The following is a 21,632-nucleotide window of genomic DNA, read 5'->3' as shown; positions in this document are numbered from 1 at the left end:
TGTTTCCCATTTCTTAATGTGAGAAAAAAATGTCCCCCTTAAGAATTCTCCTATATTTCACCAGATTTGCTGACTTTCCAGGTTTCCCTTAGCAGCAGCGATGGAGCTGTGTGGGAGTAGCCAGTAGCAGCAATGGCGCTCCACTGGGGAGCGGGGAGCAGAGCAGCGGAGTGTCCAGGGTGAAGTGCCCAGGCATCTGGGCTAACTACGCTTGTCCCAGGTGCTTGTGCCACTGAGAGGCTCAGAGCTGGTGTGGGGTGGATCATTGAGGTGAGTGGCTGTGGCAGAGTATCCAGCTAGCCGGACTAGCCACTGTGATGCACAGGCCAGGCCTAAGGCACGGCAGCTGTTCCTATGCAGCTGGGGACTGAGAGAGCATAGTGTGCGAGGGCATGGGGCCCCCGGATGACAGAACTGGCAGCGGGTGACTGTGACTGTGGTCTGGGGAATGTTGGCTCAGGGAGAGCCGGGGGACTACTGCTGAAAAACCCACAGTGAACTACAGCAGCATGGAGGAGTGACGGCTTTGAAAGCTCCTGGGTAATCTTGCTAGGAGTTGATGGCAGATGAAGCATTTACCTAATAAAAGCTTGGGAATCAGATATCAGGGCAAAAACCTGATAGGCGCAAAGAGCGGTGGAAGAATGATCACTTGCAATCCCCATTGGGAGCTGGAGCAGAAGGATCACATCTGAGGCCAACCTGGGGTACTTTTAGTGCAGCCTGCACCACATGGAAAGACTTTCTAAAAACCAAACCAATCACCATCACCAAAACAACTAACCCTGCTTTCGCTCTCTTTTCCTTTATTGCCAAAAGGGATTTATTTGCCTGAGTGACTTTGAGGGCTTAAGAAGATCTCGAGTTTTCTGGGGCCAAAAGGACATTTCCTTTCTGCTCACTCTGCTCTTTCCCCTTCCTCTGTGTTCTACTTCAGTCTCTTCTGCTTTAACCAACTTCAGCACTGCCTCTTCCTTTGCACTTTATGAATTGTTTCTTCCCCTTTGTTTCCTCTTCTCTCCATTTCCTGCTCCCTTTTCTCTTGTTTCTTTTCTTCTAAAAATGTTTTTGGGTTGGGCGGTGGTGGCACACACCTTTAATCCCAGCACTTCGGAGGCAGAGGCAGGTGGATTTCTGTAAGTCCAGGGCCAACCTGGTTTACAGAGCAAGTTCCAGGACAGCCAGGGCTACACAGAGAAACCCTGTCTCAAAAAACCAAATGTTTTAAAGATTTATTTTATTTTTCTTTTATGTATGTGTGTTTTGCCTGCCAGTATATAGATATATGGATATATACCATGTGTGTATGCAGTGTCTGCAGAGACCAGAAGAAGGCTTCAGATCTGGAAGTGTTTTAGACATTGTAAGCTACCATGTGGGTCCAGGGAACCAAACTCAGGTCTTCTGGAAGAGCAGCCAGTACTCTTAACACTAAAACATTGGGCCATCTTTGCCCTTCCTCTCTCTTCCTCCATCCCTCCCTCCCTTCCTCCCTTCTTCTAACCCTCCCTCCCTCCCTCCCTTCCTTCCTTCATCCATCCCTCCCTCCCTTCCTCTTTCCCTCCCTCCCTTATTCTTTGAGACAGGGTTTCACTGTGTAGCTCTGACTGTTCTGGTACTCACTAAGTAGACCAGGCTGGCCTTGAACTCACAGAGATCTACCTGCCTCTGCCTCTTGAGTGTTGGGATTAAAGGCGTGCACTGTTGCTGCCACTACAGGCACCACCACCACTACCACCTCTGGCTCTGTCCCTCATTTTAAATTTTGTCTTTTCCCTTGCTTAGTATTGTCTTCTTTTCTTCATTACTTTTGTAGGCAAGAAATGAGTGAGGTTGTCTCTCTAAGCCATCTGCTGAGGATTCAAGCTAGCGATATGGAGTCCCTGCTTGCTTATGTGAAGGAGAGGCTCAATGAAGACCTGACCTTGTCACACAGAGGCAGCTCACTTCGTTTTTCTTTTGAGTCGCTGAAGTACGAGGACTTTGAGACGATTGCTGAGCAAACATTTATACCTTTGTCAGAATCTGAAAAGATTGATGGGCTGAAGAGAAGAAGGAAACGTGCTCATGAAACGACCAGAAAGATTGGTATGGATGGGTGATGATGTGTGGGACCTGCTGGGGCCAGTCTTCCTGAGGAGATAGTCTTCCTGAGGAGATAGATAGTCTTCCTGAGGAGATAGTCTTCCTGAGGAGATAGATAGTCTTCCTGGGGAGATAGTCTTCCTGAGGAGATAGATAGTCTTCCTGAGGAGATAGTCTTCCTGAGACAGGGTCAGGAGCAAAGGTGCATAAAGAGTGGAACAGTGACGTGGGGGGGGGGGTGGAGGCGCTAGTCAGAGGAGATAGTCTTCCTGAGAAAGGTCAACCCAGCGTCAGTACCAAAGTTGGCTTTTGAAACTTGGCTAAAAGTATGAGCATTGGTAAATCTAAAGCCTTGTCCCTCTTGCCTTGATTGCTCCCATCGCAGTTTCCTGAACCAGCTGTCACAGAGTGTCTCCCCACCTCTACAATTTTCATACTATTTTTCTCCCAATATCTTGCAGTTAGAAAGACCCTAAAAGTGTTCAAGAGAACCAAAAAGGCAGATTTGCCAAAGGTGCCTTCGGTGACGTCAGGCGAACAGAGAAGGGCTAGGAAACCCATGCAAGCTGACATCCAGGATGCTTCCTTATTACTAGAGAAACTACTCAGCTCTGAGCAAAAAGGGGAAGTGAAAGCAAAGGGAATCAGAGAGGCCCTGGAAGCCCTGGGGGCCATAGATAGAGAAGCTGCCCATAAGCAGAGAAGACTAAGTCACTTTAAAAACCTTTTGAAACAAGCAATGAAAAAAGAAAAAATAGCACAGCAGGAGTCAAAAGAGAGCATTTCAGAGGTGGCTGCTGGAACACCCAAGAAAGAGGCCCCAAAGGGGTCCCTACTGCCTGCTGAGCCAGACAAAGACTTGATGAAATTCGAAAGGATGAGTCATGGCTTGGCAGGCCCCCCCGGGCGTGTGAGCCAATCAGACAAGACATCTTGGCGAGAGGATATTTGCCAACTTCTCACTTCGAGAATAGCAAGTTCTCATCCAGACATGGTAAGGGACCTAGACAAAGAACTGGAGAATTTGGCTGAGAGGGTGCTCACCGACCAACCCAGCTGGACTCTCTTCCAAGACTTACTACGTCCCTGGAGAAAGGCCTCACAAACCGGGCCACCAGGATCCGAGGCCGCTGTGCAGGAACCACCTGTTCGCAAAAGAAAGATGCCTAAAAGAGTTGTCAAGGAGGAAGTGCCAGAGACAGCTAGAGATCGAAAGGACTTACGTTTTCTGGAGAAACATGAGAGGTTTTCTCCGGAAGACAAGAAAATGATGATGGATTTCTTAGACAGTAATCAGAAACTTAAGGCAAAGGTCAGGAAACCAGGCAAATGGAAAGAGAGAAGAACTGAAGACAGAGGAGAGTTGATAAAGCTCAAAGAGAAAACGCGATTGATAAAGCCCAAGAAAGCAAAGAAGGACAAAAGAAAACTAATCCCAGATGAAAAGAAACCAGGCCTCCCAGAGGAGACACTGACACAAGGCACAGATACAGCGGCTGCCCCACAAAGGCTGTTAACTGCGGAAGACCAGAAGTTACTGCAAGAAGAAACAGGACTACCTAGAAAAGAGAAGAAACAACGCAGAAAAGAAAAGATGACAAAACTGATCATGGATGAAAAGAAACCAACTTCTCCAGAAAAGGCATTGATGCAGGACAAAGAAAGGCGTGATAGTTCCCCAAAGGCGTTAGCTACAGAAGATGTAACATTAGCTCCTGAAGAAAAGGCTCTGCTTATACAAGAGAAGAAACCATCTAGAAAAGAAAAGAAAAGAGACATAAAAGAAGAGACGACACAGGACAAAGAAAGGCGTGATAGTTCCCCAAAGGCGTTAGCTACAGAAGATGTAACATTAGCTCCTGAAGAAAAGGTGCTACCTATACAAGAGAAGAAACCATCTAGAAAAGAAAAGAAAAGAGACATAAAAGAAGAGACGACGCAGGACAAAAAAAGGCATGATGGCTCCCCAAAGGTGTTAGCTACAGAAGATGTAACATTAGCTCCTGAAGAAAAGGTGCTACCTATACAAGAGAAGAAACCATCTAGAAAAAAAAAGAAAAGAGACATAAAAGAAGAGATGACGCAGGACAAAGAAAGGCATGATGGCTCCCCAAAGGTGTTAGCTACAGAAGATGTAACATTAGCTCCTGAAGAAAAGGCGCTACTTATACAAGAGAAGAAACCATCTGGAGAAAAAAAGGAAACAGACACACAAGAAGTGACGACGGCTGTGGAAAAGAAAAAGTGGGATTGGCCAAAGATTATGGAAGCCCACAAGGAGAACATGAGGGCCAGGCAACAGAAGATGCAGTCCTTAGCAAAAAAGCACAGAGAGAGGAAAAAGGGAGAAAGGAAGCAGGAAGAGGAGGAATTGGCTGAGGAAGAAAAGCAACTGATCCTGGACGCAGAGGAACAAGTTGGAGAAAGGACGATACAGCCGTGGGAGGAAAAGAGACAGAGCTGGGTATCAGAGAGAACTGAAGAGGACAAGGAGGACTACGACTGGGAACTGGGTGCACTGGACCACTATTATTCTTCTTCAGAAGAGGGGGAATCATCTGAGGAGGAAAGTGAGGAAACAACAGAAAGTGTGAGCTCGACAGAGCTAGAGGACATGCTGACTCAAAAGCAGGGTTGGCCTACAGAAGAAGAAAAAGAAGAGGAAAGACTAGTCAGGGAAGAGGATGAACAGCAGCAGCCAGAGCTGCAGTCAGGACAAGAGCTGGTAGAGGAAGATAAAGCCGAGGAGAAAAAACATTTAGATCAGGAAAGAGAGAGACTGGACCTAGGAGAGAAGGAAGAGTTTGAAAAAATGAAGGAACTGTCCCAAGTAGTTAGGACCACCTGGAAAGGGAGAAGAGCCCAGAAAGAGAAAAGGATGATTGAGTTAGAGAGAAGAACATTCTGGGGAAAAAAGAAAGTGGGGCTAGCAGAGGAAGAGAAGAGGGAGGAGGAGGTGGAAGGGGAAGAAGAAGAGGTGGGGAAGGAAGAGGAGGAGGGAGGGAAGGAGGAAGGGGAGGAGGAGGAAGAGGAAGAAGAGGAAGAGGAGGAGGAGGAAGAGGAGAAGGAGGAAATAAAAAAACAGAAAGAAGCAGCTGAGAAAGAAAGATTGGCCAACATAAGAGAAAAACTGTCTCTGCAAGTGGAAGAAGTGCCTGAAATTATAAAATCACGACGAAGGGAGAAACTAATGGTAGTCCTAGAAGATAAGACAACACAGGAAGAACAGGAGCAGGCAAAGAAGGAGATAGGAATTCTAAAAGATGAGAAAGCAACTGAGGGAAGAAAAGAGAGAGCCAAGAAAAAAGAGAAACCAGTTCTAAAAGAGGAGAAAGAGAGAGTACAGAGTGAGAAAAGGGAGAGCCAGTTCCAGGAGGAGAGAAAGGCTGCAAAGAAAAAGCAATTGGTTCGAGGAGAAGAGAGGGTGAGGTCAATAATGCGGGGTTGGCACCCTGGTGAAGGCAAAGGCCAGTTCCAGGAAAAAGAGGAAGTGATACTGACCCCAGGAAGCTTGGAAGCGAGGCATATTGAGCTGGAAAAAAGGGCTAAATCCAGGGAAAGGATGAGGCTCGAAAAGGGAAGAAAAGCAATACCCCAAAAAGAGGAACAAATTATAAAAGAACAAGATAAATTGTTCCAGGACATGCTGACTCAAAAGCAGGGTTGGCCTACAGAAGAAGAAAAAGAAGAGGAAAGACTAGTCAGGGAAGAGGATGAACAGCAGCAGCCAGAGCTGCAGTCAGGACAAGAGGAAGTGATACTGACCCCACGAGGCTTGGAAAAGAGGCATATTGAGCTGGAAAAAAGGGCTAAATCCAGGGAAAGGATGAGGCTCGAAAAGGGAAGAAAAGCAATACCCCAAAAAGAGGAACAAATTATAAAAGAACAAGATAAATTGTTCCAGGACATGCTGACTCAAAAGCAGGGTTGGCCTACAGAAGAAGAAAAAGAAGAGGAAAGACTAGTCAGGGAAGAGGATGAACAGCAGCAGCCAGAGCTGCAGTCAGGACAAGAGGAAGTGATACTGACCCCAGGAGGCTTGGAAACGAGTCATATTGAGCTGGAAAAAAGGGCTAAATCCAGGGAAAGGATGAGGCTCGAAAAGGGAAGAAAAGCAATACCCCAAAAAGAGGAACAAATTATGAAAGAACAAGATAAATTGTTCCAGGACATGCTGACTCAAAAGCAGGGTTGGCCTACAGAAGAAGAAAAAGAAGAGGAAAGACTAGTCAGGGAAGAGGATGAACAGCAGCAGCCAGAGCTGCAGTCAGGACAAGAGGAAGTGATACTGACCCCAGGAGGCTTGGAAACGAGTCATATTGAGCTGGAAAAAAGGGCTAAATCCAGGGAAAGGATGAGGCTCGAAAAGGGAAGAAAAGCAATACCCCAAAAAGAGGAACAAATTATAAAAGAACAAGATAAATTGTTCCAGGAAAAAGAGGAAGTGATGCTGACCCCACGAGGCTTGGAAAAGAGGCATATTGAGCTGGAAAAAAGGGCTAAATCCAGGGAAAGGATGAGGCTCGAAAAGGGAAGAAAAGCAATACCCCAAAAAGAGGAACAAATTATAAAAAAAAAAGATAAATTGTTCCAGGACATGCTGACTCAAAAGCAGGGTTGGCCTACAGAAGAAGAAAAAGAAGAGGAAAGACTAGTCAGGGAAGAGGATGAACAGCAGCAGCCAGAGCTGCAGTCAGGACAAGAGGAAGTGATACTGACCCCAGGAGGCTTGGAAACGAGTCATATTGAGCTGGAAAAAAGGGCTAAATCCAGGGAAAGGATGAGGCTCGAAAAGGGAAGAAAAGCAATACCCCAAAAAGAGGAACAAATTATAAAAGAACAAGATAAATTGTTCCAGGACATGCTGACTCAAAAGCAGGGTTGGCCTACAGAAGAAGAAAAAGAAGAGGAAAGACTAGTCAGGGAAGAGGATGAACAGCAGCAGCCAGAGCTGCAGTCAGGACAAGAGGAAGTGATACTGACCCCAGGAGGCTTGGAAACGAGTCATATTGAGCTGGAAAAAAGGGCTAAATCCAGGGAAAGGATGAGGCTCGAAAAGAGAAGAAAAGCAATACCCCAAAAAGAGGAACAAATTATAAAAGAACAAGATAAATTGTTCCAGGACATGCTGACTCAAAAGCAGGGTTGGCCTACAGAAGAAGAAAAAGAAGAGGAAAGACTAGTCAGGGAAGAGGATGAACAGCAGCAGCCAGAGCTGCAGTCAGGACAAGAGGAAGTGATACTGACCCCAGGAGGCTTGGAAACGAGTCATATTGAGCTGGAAAAAAGGGCTAAATCCAGGGAAAGGATGAGGCTCGAAAAGGGAAGAAAAGCAATACCCCAAAAAGAGGAACAAATTATAAAAGAACAAGATAAATTGTTCCAGGACATGCTGACTCAAAAGCAGGGTTGGCCTACAGAAGAAGAAAAAGAAGAGGAAAGACTAGTCAGGGAAGACGATGAACAGCAGCAGCCAGAGCTGCAGTCAGGACAAGAGGAAGTGATACTGACCCCAGGAGGCTTGGAAAAGAGGCATATTGAGCTGGAAAAAAGGGCTAAATCCAGGGAAAGGATGAGGCTCGAAAAGAGAAGAAAAGCAATACCCCAAAAAGAGGAACAAATTATAAAAGAACAAGATAAATTGTTCCAGGACATGCTGACTCAAAAGCAGGGTTGGCCTACAGAAGAAGAAAAAGAAGAGGAAAGACTAGTCAGGGAAGAGGATGAACAGCAGCAGCCAGAGCTGCAGTCAGGACAAGAGGAAGTGATACTGACCCCAGGAGGCTTGGAAACGAGTCATATTGAGCTGGAAAAAAGGGCTAAATCCAGGGAAAGGATGAGGCTCGAAAAGGGAAGAAAAGCAATACCCCAAAAAGAGGAACAAATTATAAAAGAACAAGATAAATTGTTCCAGGACATGCTGACTCAAAAGCAGGGTTGGCCTACAGAAGAAGAAAAAGAAGAGGAAAGACTAGTCAGGGAAGAGGATGAACAGCAGCAGCCAGAGCTGCAGTCAGGACAAGAGGAAGTGATACTGACCCCAGGAGGCTTGGAAACGAGTCATATTGAGCTGGAAAAAAGGGCTAAATCCAGGGAAAGGATGAGGCTCGAAAAGGGAAGAAAAGCAATACCCCAAAAAGAGGAACAAATTATAAAAGAACAAGATAAATTGTTCCAGGACATGCTGACTCAAAAGCAGGGTTGGCCTACAGAAGAAGAAAAAGAAGAGGAAAGACTAGTCAGGGAAGAGGATGAACAGCAGCAGCCAGAGCTGCAGTCAGGACAAGAGGAAGTGATACTGACCCCAGGAGGCTTGGAAACGAGTCATATTGAGCTGGAAAAAAGGGCTAAATCCAGGGAAAGGATGAGGCTCGAAAAGGGAAGAAAAGCAATACCCCAAAAAGAGGAACAAATTATAAAAAAACAAGATAAATTGTTCCAGGAAAAAGAGGAAGTGATACTGACCCCACGAGGCTTGGAAAAGAGGCATATTGAGCTGGAAAAAAGGGCTAAATCCAGGGAAAGGATGAGGCTCGAAAAGGGAAGAAAAGCAATACCCCAAAAAGAGGAACAAATTATAAAAAAACAAGATAAATTGTTCCAGGAAAAAGAGGAAGTGATACTGACCCCACGAGGCTTGGAAAAGAGGCATATTGAGCTGGAAAAAAGGGCTAAATCCAGGGAAAGGATGAGGCTCGAAAAGGGAAGAAAAGCAATACCCCAAAAAGAGGAACAAATTATAAAAAAACAAGATAAATTGTTCCAGGAAAAAGAGGAAGTGATACTGACCCCAGGAGGCTTGGAAAAGAAGCCTACTGAGCTGGAAAAAAGGGCTAAATCCAGGGAAAGGATGAGGCTCGAAAAGGGGAAAACAGAAATAATCCAGAAAGAGGAAGAAATTAAGAAAAAACAAATATTATTCCAGGAACAGAGGAAATTACCCTCTAGCGTTAGGATCAAGCGGGAGCCTGTTGCTAAGGATACGAGAAAAGCCAGAGAGGGAAGAAAGGAGCAGGCTGTGGAAAGCAGGGCTCATCCTAAAGAGATGGAAGCTGGTGCCAAGAAAAAACTAGAGGCGAAAGTGAAGCAACTGTTGAAGGTCCTGGCCGAGCTCCTCAGAGAAGCGGGTTCAGTGCCTTTGAGGAAGACCAGCAAGGCAGAGGAAGAGATGCTCCCCAGAATGAGAGTGGATGGCCGTGCGTGGGATGTTCTTAAGAAACAGAGGTTAAAAACTAAAGAAAGGGAACAGGCTTGGAAAGAGAGAAAGCGAGAAGGTGACAGGCTGACCAAGAAAGTCCTCTTGGAGGAGGACAGCAAGTTCTTAATGAAGAACCAGAAGCAGATTTTCCTGGAGAAATCCCAGATGAAGACACTGCTGACGAGACTCGAGGACGTACAGTTCTTAAAGCAAAGTCAGCTAGAAGAGGTTGGCAAGCACATTGAAGAGGGTGAGGCGGAAGAGGTCCAGCTGAAGTGGCTGCTGGGCCATGTCAGAGGTCACCTCTATGAGGAATGGGCTGAGGAGAAAAAGAAGGAAGGCGTGACTTATCCAGAAAGAGCAGGGGTGTCTGAGGAGGAGGAAAAGGAGAGCCTAGAGGAAGGCGAGGAGGAAGAGGAGGAGGCTGTGCCCAAGAAAAAGAAAAGGAGATACATGGAGAGAGAGGTCAGCTCAAGTGCAGAGGACTTGCGGGACTGGGCTGAGGAACCAAGAAAAAAAAGGCTGGCCAAAAAAAGAAAACAGGAAAAGAGGGTGGCTGCGGTGAAAAAGGAGTTGCTTGCACAGGAGGGTCCAAGTGAAGAAGAGGAGGGAGGTCTCATCCAAGAGGGGTTGGAGCATGTGGGGGAGGAGGACAAGGCCAGGGAAGACAGGAAGGGGGTTCTCAGTGTGGAAGACGAGAGCCTGAGAGAAAGAAGCCCGAGTGAAGAAAGTCTGAGAGAAAGAAGCCCGAGTGAAGAATTTCTGAGAGAAAGAAGCCTGAGCAAGGAAAGCTTGAAAGAAGAAAGCCCGAGGGAGGAGGAATTGAGTGTCAGTGAAGGCGAGAGCCCCGTAGAGAAAGAGAGCCTCAGTGAGGAAGAGAGCCTCAGTGAGGAAGAGAGCCTGAGCGAGGAGGAGGAGGAGGAAGAGGAAGAAGAAGGGGAGGAGGAAGAGGAGGAGGAAGCGAAGGAGAGGGAAAAGAAGAAAAAGAGGAGACTTAAAGACAAGATGCTTTTAAAACAGGAAAGGGAGGATACAACTGGCTGGAAAATACTTCCTAGGAAAGAGGACTTGCTTGACAGAAAGAGAGATTCAAGACTCATGGACAGAAGTCACTTAGTAATACCACCCCAGTCACCCCCAGGAGAAAAAGAGGGAATATACCCGAGAGAGATGAGAGAAAGATGGGACAATCAGTTTCTTCAAGGACTCCCCAGGCCACGTTCACGGGGAAGACAAGAGACTGTGGTCTCGGGGAAAGACAGGAAGGATTTTTTACAAGCCCCAGGAACTGGCTTAGAGACCCAAATCCCAGAGCAGCTCCACGGACGACAATTGGAATTACCCATTATCTTACAACCAGAGAAGCTTAAAGCTGACAAGCTGAGTTGGCTGCTTCCATTGGAGGATACTAAGGACGGAGTTGTGCCTCGGGCCCCTGCCTCTTCTCCTGAAAGGTTTCCTGGAAGGTATAAAGGCCCAGCCCATGCAGGAGCAAGTGTCTCTCAGCAGGGTTGGGTAGCGGATACCCTCGGAAGGCTGGAAGCAGGAGCACAGCTTTCCAGGGAGGGTTTCCAACAGCTGCACCAACTCCTCCGAGACTTCTGTTCACCCAGTTACTGGGAAGGGATACAACTTTCCAAACTGAAGGCCATTGTTCAGCACCTAGACATAGGTCAAATTGATCGTTCCCAACCCAAGAGAGAGATTTTTAGTCCTCTGCACTTAAAAGCGATCCCTCCGATTAGAAGAAGAGAACCAATGATCGTCTCAGCCACCCAAACTCAACCCCCCGATGCCTTCAGCTGGGATCTCTTGGCCAAGGCCTACAGGAAAAAGCAGACTGGGCAGCTTCTCTCTACTGCCAAGGACGCAGAGCAGCTTTATCCAACTAGAAAGGGTGATCTGGGAGCTACCTATCCCTTTGTGGATAGAAGAACCCCGGCCTTGATATTCAAGGACTTTCCAGACTCAAGGGCAAGGGTAGGAATCCCCACATTTTCCATGGCAAGGAAAACAGTGCCTATCCCTGGACCCGTACCACCCTCGGGCCCCAGCTGGACCGCAGATTCAAAGGCTGAACACTGGCAACTTCTAGATGAGTCTCACAGAAGTGCCCGTAGGCAGCAGTTATCAGATGTCCTCAAAGACCTTGAGATGCGACACTTTTATCCTGCCCAAAGAGACATTCTCACAGGGGCCCACGCATCTGTAGACAGACAAACTTTGGCACTAATGTTTCAAAAGGAACTCAAGGCTTTGAAGAGAAAAGGCAGGTATCCCAAACTGGCCAAATTGGAGAAGACAAAGACTGTCTCAGAAAAAGAAGCGCTCCCTTCATGGGAGACATTCGTGGCGCTCTATCATGTTTTGCGCATGCTACAGGAGCGGTATGCCCAAGACCCGGCTACTTGGATGGAAAAGTTCTACCGGCTCATGGACCTCTACCAGCTTAAGTCCCCCCGAATCCAGAGGCTGCTGCAGGACCTGCTACTGAGAGAAGAGCCTCACTCCCAAGAGTTCGTCTCCAAAGAGACTCTGAAGGCCCTAGAGGTAGAGTTAGTGCCTGGGGAGCGGTTGTTCTACCATCTGTTTTGCGGTGTCCCCCATGCCTCTGCAGGTTCCCTTAAGTTTTGGAATGTGATACCCCTCTCTGGGCAGAACAATGTGGATACTGTCCTACCTGTGGGTATTGCTCGGTACGGGTTCCTAGAACTCGCCTGGAAAAGCTTGCCTCAAGTCAATCCTTCCGTGGTAAAGGAACTGCCCCCCATTTCCTCTCGGACTCACTGACATTAGGGCTCTGAAGTCATTCCGGAAATGAGCCTGCGACAGATTTCAAGCTTCTTGATTTGTTTCCCACATCGAGGAGGGGGCTGTACTAGGACCCACCTCCATTCAGCTACCATGTACTAAATAAAATGATGCTCCTCATTCTTACAAAATATTCTGACCTCTTTTTTCTTCAAGCCTAGAATCTCCACGAAAGTGGCCAGCGGAAATGGTTATCCTTTAACAATTGCTTTTCAGGTAAAGGAGCACATACATTCCTCTGTGGGTAGGAGCCAGTATTTTCTCCCTCAAGTCTGTCCTAGTAGCTTCCCCCTTTGATTAATATTTGTTGTCCTCAGAGGGCAAGGGGAAGTTTATTGATGTAGCATTAGTAGAAAAATCAGAGAGAGCCCATCAATTTCTTGCCACAAACTTGCATCTTGACCAAATTTCTAAACATATCTAAGCCTTGCTATTCTTGCCTACATAAAGGGGGTATAGAATGAAGTAGCACTTTAATGGTTTATTTATGTGCATGCGTGTGTGTGTGTGTGTGTGTGTGTGTGTGTGTGTCTGTGCATATGCCGTGTGTGTGTGGGTTCCCATGGCGGCCAGGAGAAGGTGTTGAATCCCCTGAAGCTGGAGTTCCAGGTGGTTCTGAGCTGCTGGATGTGAGTGCCGCACCAACCTTGAATGTTCTCTAAGAGCCATCTCTCTAGCCCAAATCAGTGGGTTCCAGAACCAACTTGACAGCTACAAGAACCTGTAGTCCAGTCTTTGCTCTGGCAGCTACTGGGTCTTTGATCTTTGTTTTGCCTTCCTTGGAGTAAAAATGGTGATGCTGAGACCTTCCTCAGAGGCATACATGGCACAGTTCCTATAAGATAGATTTTTGTTATGTTCTTTTGTTGATATAGGGCACTGCCAGACTTATTATGTAGCCAAAATTGGCCTTGAACTTATGGCAGTCCCGCGACCTCTACCTCTCAAATTCTGTGATTACAGATGTGTACTACATCTGGCTATCTTTTGATTTTCTATGTTTAATTTCAAAATGGAAAATCATCTGGCTTCCAATTTCAGGAGCTAGTTAGGTAGACATGTTAAGTATATGAATTCATGTAACAATGAGCTGGGAAATTTTGAGTGTATGTAATTCCCTTATTTAAGACTTATCTAAGGATATGTCAGTCACTTTAAAGGTTTATTTTTATTTTCTGGGCATGTGTTTGCCTATCTGTGTATATGTGAAATGCATACCTGATACCACTAGAAGTCATAAGAGGATGTCAGATCCTCTGGAACTAGAGTCATAGGTGGTTGTGAGCTGCCATGTGGTAAAGAAGTTAGCTCTATTCGAGAAATAACCAGGCTAGCTAAAAGATAAAAAATTATATTTTTATTTATTATAAGGGGAAAACTCATGGAACAGGAAAGAGAAGTCCAAACTCGGCTGTGCTGTGAGGGAACCACACACAGAGAGGGCACCTGGGCCACACACTGTTTTTCTTCAGGTCCCAGAAAGTCACACCCTAACTTAGTCCCACCTCTTAAAGACAATTGGTTGGCAAAGATTCCCCATCACCTCCCCCCTTTTGTCTAAATAAGAGAGATCCAAACCCAATTCAAAACTATATGCAATAGGAACAGAAATCAAGTATAAAATTATAACCAACAAAAACAATATTAAGCAAGGAACACATGATAGACATTCTATTTCACAGAGTCTAAGTCTTGCATTAGAAATAGGCTTGGCTAAACCATAAGAGGAAGGTAACTATGACTGTCTGATCTTCAATGCTATTGAAGACCTGAGAAGGGAGATAATATTACTTGAGTATGCAGGAAGTACAATCAAGCAGCTTCCAAAACAAGTAGTATATGATGGAGACAATTGGCTACCTGAGCAATCACCCAAAGCCTCATTTGCAATGTTGAAGCAACCAACTTTGGCTAAAGTCTAGCATAACTGACACCATTTTTGGAGGCAGGAAATTTTCCAGAACCGTCTTGCCCTGTCTTGGCAAGTTTTGGCAGTCCTTTTCCTTGTGTCCTGCTTATCCAGTCTGGACACCATGTACTTTGTCAGTGGTTGAGGCATGGGCAGTTCCTTGCCCAAAGGCCAACTGTGCCAAGAAGAAAACAAACTCTGAGTGGAGTGTCTTCGGTGCTCAACATTCTCTCAGGAGTAGATTGGTGCTGTCAGGAGCAATCATGTCTTATGTTAACAGAATCCTAAGTTATTTAATGCCACGATCTACAGATCCTTGAAGTGGTTGAAGATTACCTATCTAGGCAGAATACAATCTCTATGTATCTAAAGGACATAGAGATTAATTAATCTAATTAATCTGACTATATGTATAACAAACATGAAAAACTATTGACGTATATTAATACCTGTATAACTTAAAAATTAAGACTGCATGTCAGAATATTAAATAATCTGTATACAAATGTGCAGCAAATGAGGACAATGACCTCAAAATATAAACAATGTGTAAGTATCTTGATCAGAGGTAAGAATAATACATAATGCAATACGAAAATATTTCCTAAAAGTTGATTCAATATACAAAGTGTCTTAAACAGAGGTAGAAACATGCATGTATACAATCTGACAGAATAATTTTGCATAGGTGTACAAATATTGTAAATAGAAATACCAAATATAATTTGAACTTGTATCAATATACAAAAAACTATACCAATGTAAATTATCCATAAATATTAGCTCACAAGTATTCACTCTATTACCCACTATTTTATTAGTGTAGTAAATTATCTATTATCCCATTCTATTCTTCCTTCTTTTTTTGAGCCTGCATAGTTTCCACCCCAACCCTCTACCTTATACAAGTAATAATCAACAACCCCTAAATGGTGTTCCCAACCCTGAGGACAAACTTTGTTGGGAGAGGGGACATCGTCTTCTAGAATTGCTTCCAGCTATCATGGGGGCAATGTTCTTTTTATGTGATCCTGTAAAAGTAAAGTGATGGTTAAGTTTCAAATTACTGTCTAGTATAGTTGCAAGCTATTTCTGATTAGTTGATAGGGCTTTTTCCAAAGCTCTTATTTGGAGTTCTGGCAAGGATGTCATGAGAAGGTGTACCATTTTAGCAGCTGGTACCCCAAAACCAGTCTAGGAATAGTGCTATCAGCATCATGATGTCATCTCAACCAGGTGGAGTTGTTGGTGTGGAGCCCCATGCTCCTCCTGGAAACTTCAAAGATTACTGCAGGAAAGGATCTGTAGGAAAGTCTATTGATCACCATGGAAAACATAAACATTAAAATATAGACATACATTCAATGAAGAATATGATATAGAAATAGGCATGGAGAAAGTAAACTTTTTCCTAAATTCTTCCTTCTGTCCCATACCAGGTGGCTCCTGACATGAGACTGAAACTCTGAATGTTACTTTTAATAAAATGCTTGGATTTAAAGGACAAAGCCATTGTTCAACTCCAAAGCCAGCTCTATATATTCATAAATATATATATTTAAATGTATATGTTTTTATCATCTGTCCACATAAGTCACATTCTTTTTTTTGTGAAATATTTTGTTGAAATATGGGCAGCGGGGCTGCGTCCCCAACACCCCAGCCGCCTGCCCGGCTAGCTTTTGCCCCGAAATAATTACACGGACACTGTATTCTTTTAATCACTGCCTGGCCCTTTAGCTTTAGCCCTTACTGGCTAATTCTGATATACCAATCAACCCATCTCTAATAATCTGTGAGCACCGGTCTTACCGGGAAGATTCTAGGTCGGAGCTTCATCTCGTGTGTCTGCCCGGGAGCGGGGCATGGCGTCTCTGCTGAGGTGTCTGCTCCCGAGAGGAGAGCTGTCGAGTCTGAGCTCACTTCCTCTTCCTCCCAGCATTTTGTTCTGTTTACTCCACCCACAGGGCCAAGGCAGTTCCTTTATTAGCCAATGACCTTCCTCCATCAGATGATCCTTATTGGATAGTTATTTTTCCTTCTGTCAGCATCCAAACATTCAGGGTCTCTTGAATTTTTGAAGATGTGTATTTTCCTGTAAAGACAAGAGTATAACCCTGCCCCAACCTTATATGGTTTCCTTACCATCTGTATGGTTGTCACCATTTTGGATGAGCTGTCATTTCTCTCTCTCTCTCTCTCTCTCTCTCTCTCTCTCTCTCTCTCCTCTCTTTTTGATTTTCAAGACAGGGTTTCTCTGTAGCTTTTGGTTCCTGTCCTGGAACTAGCTCTTGTAGACCAGGCTGGCCTCGAACTCACAGAGATCCTCCTGCCTCTGCCTCCCAAGTGCTGGGATTAAAGGCGTGTGCCACCACCGCCTGGCTAGTCATTTCTCTTTTTCAAGAGGTTTCTCATTTTCAAAACAAATCTTTATTAATTTTGGTGGTATCCATATTTCTCTTGTGGAAATAGGAGCAAAACCCCTTCCCCAACGTAGCACATCTCCTGGTTTCCATTGTGAAGTCAACACATCCTTGAAATACACTGGTTGATTCAATTCAGAAGTTTTTTCCATTATCCAATGTCTCTCCACTACCATTGTTCCTTTCTCATTAGTGTTAAGAAAATTCAAGATTAATATAGCATTATGCAATCTGGGGGTATTTTGCATCTCTTTCTGTTTATTCAACACATCCTTTATAGTTCGATTTGATCTTTCTATAATCTGTCTGACCTGTAGGATTATTTGGCATCTGTAATATGCTTTATATTATAATAAGAAAAATGTTTTGTTTTCTTAGATACATATGCTGGACCATTGTCTATCTTTATTTGCGCAGGAATGCCCATGATGGCCATAACTTCTAATAAATGTGTGATTACTGAATCAGCCTTTTCTGAGCTCAAGGCAGTTGGCCATTAAAAACCTGAATACTTTCCTATGGTGTGGTACACATATTTTAATTTTCCAAATTCCATAAAGTGAAACACATCCATTTGCCAAATCTCATTCCTTTGTGTATTCTTTGGGTTACTCCCTGCAGGCAACGGTGTTTGGTTATAGAAAGAGCAAGTAGAACATCTCTTTATAATCTCCTTAGCTTGTGCCATATAATAGAAAACACTTTCTTTAAACCTTTGCTATTGACATGATGTTTTTCATGAAATTTTGAGGCCTGTAACACACTTCCAATCAATAACTGATCAATTTCTGCATTGCCTTGTGATAGAGGACCTACCAGACCTGTATGGGATCGGATGTGTGTTCTATATATAGGACAAAGCCTATTCCTGATTGTCTTGCACCTGAATGAATAATGAAGTCAATTCTGTTTCATCTGGTGTAAGCTCAGCAGTTTCACTACACAAGATAACTCTTTCTGCATATTTTGAATCAGTAACTATATTGAGAGGTTGTAGTAATAGGAGCGGCGGGGCTGCGTCCCCAACATCCCAGCCGCCTGCCCGGCTAGCTTATGCCCCGAAATAATTACACGGACACTGTATTCTTTTAATCACTGCTTGGCCCTTTATCTCTAGCCCTCACTGGCTAATTCTGATATCCCCGATCAACCCATTTCTAATAATCTGTGAGCACCGGTCTTACCGGGAAGATTCTAGGTCGGAGCTTCATCTCGTGTGTCTGCCCGGGAGTGGGGCATGGTGTCTCTGCTGAGGCGTCTGCTCCCGAGAGGAGAGCTGTCGAGTCTGAGCTCACTTCCTCTTCCTCCCAGCATTCTATTCTGTTTACTCCACCTACCTCTGTTCTAACCAATAAAATGGGCCAAGGCAGTTCCTTTATTAGCCAATGACCTTCCTCCATCAAGAGGTCCTTTTTTTTTAAACACATAGTCAAAATTTATTCCAAGGCCTGAAAACATTCAGACTAATCAAAGTGATACTATAATTTCTTATAATCTATCAACAATACAGAAGTCCAGATAATCAACTAACCTCTAAACCACATAATTCCACATAATTCTAAAGCAATGGCTGTAACAAAAGGTGAGATGACATTAGCAATGCACTTAATGAGACATAGCAGCGAGCTATTCTTACTAAAAAAAAAACAAAACCTCACAAATCTACTCTTGTACTTCCCATGTTTTTAACTTTGCTTCATAAACCCAGTGAAAATTAAGGCTTCTTTTAAGGATGGAATCTCCAACATCAAAGATCCTATTGTCAGGGCTAGGGATGTAACTCAGTGACAGAGCACTTGTTTCATCCCTCACCACACCCCACTTTTACACACATGCATGCACCACATGTGTGTGTGTGTGTCTATTGTTAAAATTGCCTTCATATTTTAACATGGACCCTCCCACCAGGCAGTTCCTCCCCAACAACAAATCTATTGTCACACAGCAAACAATGATTCAATATGCTTACAGGCACAACACGATCGGTAATCCAATTTCAACTTTGATAACTCAAGCCACCAAAAGATAGTGTAAGGGAAACTGGGAAATATTATTTAGCTAAAACTTTCTCCACTTCCGAAACTACAAGGACTCTTTAGATGATTATTAAATTATATTTAAGTAGCTGTTCATACAGAGTAACAGACTTACATTTCCACTGAAAACGATAGGATCACACTTCATATGTGCGACATGTAATATGTCCTTTATTGGTTTCCCTAAGGAGAAAACAAATATTTTGTGTCCTTTTAGGAAAGTGTGATAACCAAGCTTGGTGGTGTGTTCCTTTAATCCTGGTGCAAAGAGAGGCAGACCCCTACGAACTGTCTGAAGCCGGCCGGAGCTACAGAATGGAAGCCTGTCTCAAAAGGAGAGAGAAATGAAACAAATCTGTGCAGAGAAACAGGCGCCCTGATGCGGGGAGACGTGCGACCATTTCAAGCTGAAGTGGCTCTAAACAGACACTGGGACACTAAAGGAAGTGACCTTATAGGAAACCAGTGACTCAAAGCTCGCAAGTTTGTAGGTCTGCAAAAATGTGTTAATACACAAAATAATGAAAATACACTCTATAGAGTCTCCTCCCGGGGTAAGTTCTGTGTGGCACGTTTCCTGGGAAAAGCCCCTGCCCAGCAGCGCCCGTGCACATGATTAGGGGAACGAGAACCAGGCTTCATTTCCCACAGAGACTTGCTTTTCCACCCACACTCATACAGACTTCATTTCCACTACACCACACTACTAGTATCAACATACTACATTTAAAAAGTCTTGATTTCTGAATGAATCTTTTAGTACTATAAACATGATGGAGTTAATAGTTGAAGACCACTTGACAGCTACAGGGAAAGGCTCGATCTAAAATATGACCAAGGTGAGACTGTGTCACAAGCAATGAGACCCGACAGCGAGGGGCTAGATAAGGCACTCTTCATCAGTGGCCATTCATAATTTTGCTTTTAGAAACTTGGAAGAAACTATCATCTTTGAGTTTCAAATGTTCTGGTAAATCCAATTGCTTTTTTGCTTCTTCAATATCACCTTGAATTGCTGAACTAAGTGACTCTAAAGAATCAAAGTTCTTTTCTGGTCTGAGGTAACCAACAATGGCCACATTGAGAATTTTGCTATAGAAGTCCTCTTTGAAGGTGTGTATGATGTGGGTTTCCATGGGGGTTTTCGCGTTCTTGTAGTGTGGGTTCCATCCTATGCTCACCACCATTTTACGGACGGGCTCCACTCCTGACACTGGCCCAACCATAATAAATGCCAGTGGATATATCAGCCGGAAGACTGTCTACTACTTGTTCAGGAAAATTGGCTATGGGGATGCCCAGCTGCTTGGAGCCGCAGCCGAAGCCATGCACCACCTGGCTGCAGCAAAAGAACCGCAGGTTCCTCATGATGCCAACCTCGGGGGTCGCGGATTTCTACTCTCTCCGCGGCTGTGGAGGAGCCGTCATCAGTGAGGCGCCTGGGCCCAGGCCAGCTGGGGATCCCACAGAAGCTGGGCTGGGGGAGTGGTACAAATGCTACTGGTACCTGCCCGCAGAGCAGCCTCCTCCGCCAGAACTCAGCGGCAGCGAAGAACCTGCTTGGCTGCCGTAGCTGAGAGGTTCTTTAAAATCTCCTAGTACCGCCGGGCGGGCGGTGGTGGCGCAAGCCTTTAATCCCAGCACTCAGGAGGCAGAGGCAGGCGGATCTCTGTGAGTTCGAGACCAGCCTGGTCTACAAGAGCTAGTTCCAGGACAGGCACCAAAACCACAGAGAAACCCTGTCTCAAAAAACCAAAAAAAAAAAAAATCTCCTAGTACCATAAGAATAGCGTATAATTCTGCCTTCTGGACAGAATTATAAGGGCTTTGCTCCACCTTACTTAATTTTTCTGATTTGTAACCTGCTTTCCCTGATTCATTTGCATCAGAATAAAATGTACAGGCTCCAGTTATTGGTACATCACATACAATTTGGGAAAGAATCCAAGAAGTTCTCTTTATAAGGTTAAGTCTATTGCTTTTGGATAATTGCTACTAATTTCTCCCCCAAAATTAGCACGAGCTCTTTGCCAGGGTTCATTGTCTTCCCATAACTTTTTTATTTCATCAGTAGTAAAAGGCACTATAATCTCTGCTGGGTCTATACCTGCTAATTGATAAAGTCTCAACTTATCTTTTATGATTAATTCAGAGACTTTTTCCACATAAATTTTGATTTTTTAACTTGGTTTATGTGGTAAAAAAACAATTCTAAGACAATATAATCTCTCTGTATTAAAATTCCTGTGGGAGAAATTCTGGAAGGCAACGTGACTGGAATACAATTAAGATCTGAATCCACCCTATCTACATGTGCCTTTTAAAAGTTCTCCTTAACAATCTCGATTCCTTTTCCACTTCAGCTGTTAATTATCTAGGACTATTTAAGTCTTTTTTTACCATTTAAGGCTTTGTTTAAATGAATTATTAGATCAGGTGTTATCCCAACAGCCAGTAGTAGACTGGAAATGTCTCCTAACAATCTTTGAAAGACATTAAGAGTCCGCAACTGGTCTCTCCTAAATTGTGCCTTTTGTGTTCTAATTTTCTGTGAACCTATTCTGTAACCTAGGTAATTAACAGAATCTCCTCTTTGAATCTTTTCAGGAGCAATTTGTAATCCCCATTTAGGCAAGACTTTCTTTACCTCTTAAAACATCCTTTCTAAAGTATCTATATTTGAATCAGATAACAAAATGTCATTCATGTAATGGTAGATTATAGACTTAGGAAGTTGCTTATGTATTATTTCCAATGGCTGACTGACAAAGTATTGGCACAGGGTGGGGCTATTGAGCATTCCCTGTGGGAGGATAGGCCATTGGTATCTTCTAGTAGGCTGAGAATTATTATGAGTAGGCACTGTGAAGGCAAAGTTTTCTCTATCCTTTTCTTTTAAAGGTATAGTGAAGAAACAATCCTTTAAATGAATAACTATGAGAGGCCATCCCTTTGGTAACAGAGAAGGCAGAGGAATTTCAGATTGTAGAGGGCCCCATAGGTTGAATAACCTTTCTTATAGCTCTAAGATCTGTCACCATTCTCCATTTTCCAGATTTCTTTTTAACCAACAAATACAGAAGAACTCCAAGGGCTAGTAGATTCTTCTATATGTCGAGCATCTAGTTGCTCTTGTGCCAGCTGTTCTAAAGCCTGCAGTTTTTCTTCTG

The 21,632-nt window shown here is 44.2% G+C and overlaps 1 pseudogene; it reads right to left on the bottom strand.

The window, feature by feature from the left end:
• Positions 1 to 19,213: 19,213 nt before the first annotated feature.
• Positions 19,214 to 19,830, bottom strand: LOC142841369 (riboflavin kinase pseudogene; annotated as a pseudogene).
• Between the last annotated feature and the right edge of the window lie 1,802 nt (positions 19,831 to 21,632).

This window comes from Microtus pennsylvanicus, chromosome 1 (assembly GCF_037038515.1).
Source record: "Microtus pennsylvanicus isolate mMicPen1 chromosome 1, mMicPen1.hap1, whole genome shotgun sequence".
Lineage (NCBI taxonomy): Eukaryota > Metazoa > Chordata > Mammalia > Rodentia > Cricetidae > Microtus > Microtus pennsylvanicus.
The sequence above is the reverse complement of the archived record's forward strand: the minus strand, read 5'-3'. Positions and strand labels throughout refer to the sequence as shown.